This window comes from Oncorhynchus tshawytscha, unplaced genomic scaffold, assembly GCF_018296145.1.
Source record: "Oncorhynchus tshawytscha isolate Ot180627B unplaced genomic scaffold, Otsh_v2.0 Un_contig_217_pilon_pilon, whole genome shotgun sequence".
Taxonomy (NCBI): domain Eukaryota; kingdom Metazoa; phylum Chordata; class Actinopteri; order Salmoniformes; family Salmonidae; genus Oncorhynchus; species Oncorhynchus tshawytscha.
In genome coordinates, this window is record NW_024608963.1 from 32,501 (window position 1) to 37,500 (window position 5,000).

At 44.7% G+C, this 5,000-nt stretch overlaps 1 protein-coding gene across 1 annotated transcript in view; it reads left to right on the forward strand.

Annotated features, from left to right (window-relative positions):
• Positions 1-5,000, forward strand: part of LOC121844050 (multiple epidermal growth factor-like domains protein 11) — a gene marked incomplete at its 5' end in the record, with an annotated part of 60,576 nt that overhangs the window by 23,257 nt on the left and 32,319 nt on the right.

Here is a 5,000-nt window from a genome sequence, read left to right on the forward strand (position 1 = left end):
ACTTCAGGTTAAACCCTGCAAAGCAGCGGGCGAGGAAATAGACAGGTAGTCTTGGACTGGAGAGATACCAGACACAGTTTACTATATTATATTATTATTACTGTACAATACTACTATACTATACACACTAGTATTATTACTGTACTATACTATATACACTATTATTATTACTGTACTATACTACTATACTATAAATCAAATCAAATCAAATCAAATCAAATCAAATTTTATTTGTCACATACACATGGTTACTGCTATTATTATTAGATGTTATATACACTAGTATTAGTGTACTATACTACTATACTATACACACTATTATTATTACTGTACTATAAATACACTTGTGCTTCTAGTTAGACCAGGGCCCTATTCCCAATGCAGACCAGAGCCCTCAAATCAAATCAAATCAAATTTTATTTGTCACATACACATGGTTAGATGTTAACTAACGAAATGCTTGTGCTTCTAGTTCCGACAATGCAGTAAAAAACTAACTGTCTTCAAAAAAACTACTGTCTTATACACAGTGTAAGGGGATAAAGAATATGTACATAAGGATATATGAATGAGTGATGGTACAGAGCAGCATAGGCAAGATACAGTAGATGGTATCGAGTACAGTATATACATATGAGATAAGTATGTGTAAACCAAGTGGCATAGTTAAAGTGGCTAGTGATACATGTATTACATAAGGATGCAGTCGATGATATAGAGTACAGTATCAACGTATGCATATGAGATGAATAATGTAGGGTAAGTAACATTATATAAGGTAGCATTGTTTAAAGTGGCTAGTGATATATTTACATCATTTCCCATCAATTCCCATGATTAAAGTGGCTGGAGTAGAGTCAGTGTCATTGACAGTGTGTTGGCAGTAGCCACTCAATGTTAGTGGTGGCTGTTTAACAGTCTGATGGCCTTGAGATAGAAGCTGTTTTTCAGTCTCTCGGTCCCAGCTTTGATGCACCTGTACTGACCTCGCCTTCTGGATGACAGCGGGGTGAACAGGCAGTGGCTCGGGTGGTTGATGTCCTTGATGATCTTTATGGCCTTCCTGTAGCATCGGGTGGTGTAGGTGTCCTGGAGGGCAGGTAGTTTGCCCCCGGTGATGCGTTGTGCAGACCTCACTACCCTCTGGAGAGCCTTACGGTTGAGGGCGGTGCAGTTGCCATACCAGGCGGTGATACAGCCCGCCAGGATGCTCTCGATTGTGCATCTGTAGAAGTTTGTGAGTGCTTTTGGTGACAGGCCGAATTTCTTCAGCCTCCTGAGGTTGAAGAGGCGCTGCTGCGCCTTCCTCACGATGCTGTCTGTGTGAGTGGACCAATTCAGTTTGTCTGTGATGTGTATGCCGAGGAACTTAAAACTTGCTACCCTCTCCACTACTGTTCCATCGATGTGGATGGGGGGGTGTTCCCTCTGCTGTTTCCTGAAGTCCACAATCATCTCCTTAGTTTTGTTGACGTTGAGTGTGAGGTTATTTTCCTGACACCACACTCCGAGGGCCCTCACCTCCTCCCTGTAGGCCGTCTCGTCGTTGTTGGTAATCAAGCCTACCACGGTTGTGTCGTCCGCAAACTTGATGATTGAGTTGGAGGCGTGCGTGGCCACGCAGTCGTGGGTGAACAGGGAGTACAGGAGCTACAGTCGCTACAATGAATGCAGCCTCCGGATAAATCGTTTCCAGTTTGCAGAGAGTTAAATAAAGTTCGTTCAGAGCCATCGATGTGTCTGCTTGGGGGGGGATATATACGGCTGTGATTATAATCGAAGAGAATTCTCTTGGTAGATAATGCGGTCTACATTTGATTGTGAGGAATTCTAAATCAGGTGAACAGAAGGATTTGAGTTCCTGTATGTTTCTTTCATCACACCATGTCACGTTGGCCATAAGACATACGCCCCCGCCCGTCTTCTTACCAGAAAGATGTTTGTTTCTGTCTGCGCGATGCGTGGAGAAACCCGCTGGCTGGTTTTCTCTCCAGTTAGCCATGTTTCCGTGAAGCAAAGAACGTTACAGTCTCTGATGTCCCTCTGGAATGCTACCCTTGCTCGGATTTCATCAACCTTGTTGTCAAGAGACTGGACATTGGCAAGAAGAATGCTAGGGAGTGGTGCACGATGTGCCCGTCTCCGGAGTCTGACCAGAAGACCGCTTCGTTTCCCTCTTTTTCTGAGTCGTTTTTTTTTTTCGTCGCTGCCCTATTCCCTATATAGTGTACTACTATAGACCAGAGCCCTATTCCCTATATAGTGGTACTACTATAGACCAGGGCCCTATTCCCTATATAGTGGTATTACTATAGACCAGAGCCCTATTCCCTATATAGTGGTACTACTATAGGCCAGAGCCCTATTCCCTATATAGTGTACTACTATAGACCAGAGCCCTATTCCCTATATAGTGGTATTACTATAGACCAGAGCCCTATTCCCTATATAGTGGTACTACTATAGACCAGAGCCCTATTCCCTATATAGTGGTACTACTATAGACCAGGGTCCTATTCCCTATATAGTACACTACTATAGACCAGGGCCCTATTCCCTATATAGTGCACTACTTTTGACCAGAGCCCTATTCCCTGGTCATCTCTACTGCCTACTTTTGCACTACTTTTTGCACTACTTTTGCACTACTTTTGACCAGAACCCATGAACACAAGTGCACTATATAGCGAATAGGGTGCCATTTGAGACGTACCATAGAGTCCATTATCTATGAGGTGAACCTTAATGAAGCATCATTCCCCCTTCACTCTGACAGATGTACTGTAGATATCACTGGAAGAGATGGTAGCTTTGAGATATACTGTAGATATCACTGGAAGAGATGGTAGCTTTGAGGTGAACTGTAGATGTCACTGGAAGAGATGGTAGCTTTGAGATGTACTGTAGATATCACTGGAAGAGATGGTAGCTTTGAGGTGAACTGTAGATGTCACTGGAAGAGATGGTAGCTTTGAGATGTACTGTAGATATCACTGGAAGAGATGGTAGCTTTGAGGTGAACTGTAGATGTCACTGGAAGAGATGGTAGCTTTGAGATGTACTGTAGATATCACTGGAAGAGATGGTAGCTTTGAGATGTACTGTAGATATCACTGGAAGAGATGGTAGCTTTGAGATGTACCCTAGATATCACTGGAAGAGATGGTAGCTTTGAGATGTACTGTAGATGTCACTGGAAGAGAAGTGGGACTCTGATCAACCAGATGTACTGAATGTACCAGGGCAGGGTTGTGACCCCAGCTTCAGTCACAGCCTGTTGTACCAAATGGCACCTTATAGGGAGTAGAGGAGGCATTTGGGACGCAGACTCTTTGCTACGGGGAGAGATGGAATGAGATGAGTCAGTCCTGTAGCACAACACAGTTAACTACCCTGAACCCTAAGTGTACAGATAGAAGCATGCACACACACACACACACACACACACACACACACACACACACACACATACACACACAAACCAGACACACACACATATTTACAAACCCAGACAGAGAGAGAGGAGGAGAGGAACAGTTTGTTTGTTAACAGACAGAGAGGAGAGGAGGAGTCTGTTTGAGACAGAGAGGAGAGGAGAGGAACAGTCTGTTTGTTAACAGACAGAGAGGAGAGGAGGAGAGGAACAGTCTGTTTGTTAACAGACAGAGAGGAGAGGAGGAGAGGAACAGTCTGTTTGTTAACAGACAGAGGAGAGGAGGAGAGGAGAGGAACAGTCTGTTTGTTAACAGACAGAGAGGAGAGGAGGAGAGGAACAGTCTGTTTGTTAACAGACAGAGGAGAGGAGGAGAGGAACAGTCTGTTTGTTAACAGACAGAGAGGAGAGGAGGAGAGGAACAGTCTGTTTGTTAACAGACAGAGGAGAGGAGGAGAGGAACAGTCTGTTTGTTAACAGACAGAGGAGAGGAGGAGAGGAACAGTCTGTTTGTTAACAGACAGAGAGGAGAGGAGGAGAGGAACAGTCTGTTTGTTAACAGACAGAGAGGAGAGGAGGAGAGGAACAGTCTGTTTGTTAACAGACAGAGAGGAGAGGAGGAGAGGAACAGTCTGTTTGTTAACAGACAGAGAGGAGGAGAGGAGGAGAGGAACAGTCTGTTTGTTAACAGACAGAGAGGAGAGGAGGAGAGGAACAGTCTGTTTGTTAACAGACAGAGAGGAGAGGAGGAGAGGAACAGTCTGTTTGTTAACAGACAGAGAGGAGAGGAGGAGAGGAACAGTCTGTTTGTTAACAGACAGAGAGGAGAGGAGGAGAGGAACAGTCTGTTTGTTAACAGACAGAGAGGAGAGGAGGAGAGGAACAGTCTGTTTGTTAACAGACAGAGAGGAGAGGAGGAGAGGAACAGTCTGTTTGTTAACAGACAGAGGAGAGGAGGAGAGGAACAGTCTGTTTGTTAACAGACAGAGAGGAGGAGAGGAGAGGAACACAGTTTGTTTGTTAACAGACAGAGAGGAGATGAGGAGAGGAACAGTCTGTTTGTTAACAGACAGAGGAGAGGAGAGGAGAGGAACAGTCTGTTTGTTAACAGACAGAGGAGAGGAGGAGAGGAACAGTCTGTTTGTTAACAGACAGAGAGGAGAGGAGGAGAGGAACAGTCTGTTTGTTAACAGACAGAGAGGAGAGGAGGAGAGGAACACAGTCTGTTTGTTAACAGACAGAGAGGAGAGGAGTCTGTTTGGAGAGAGAAGAGGAGAGGAACAGTCTGTTTGTTAACAGACAGAGAGGAGAGGAGGAGAGGAACAGTCTGTTTGTTAACAGACAGAGAGGAGTTTGTTAACAGAGGAGGAGAGGAGGAGAGGAACAGTCTGTTTGTTAACAGACAGAGAGGAGAGAGGAGAGGAAACAGTCTGTTTGTTAACAGACAGAGAGGAGAGGAGGAGAGGAACACAGTCTGTTTGTTAACAGACAGAGAGGAGAGGAGGAGAGGAACACAGTCTGTTTGTTAACAGACAGAGAGGAGAGGAGGAGAGGAACAGTCTGTTTG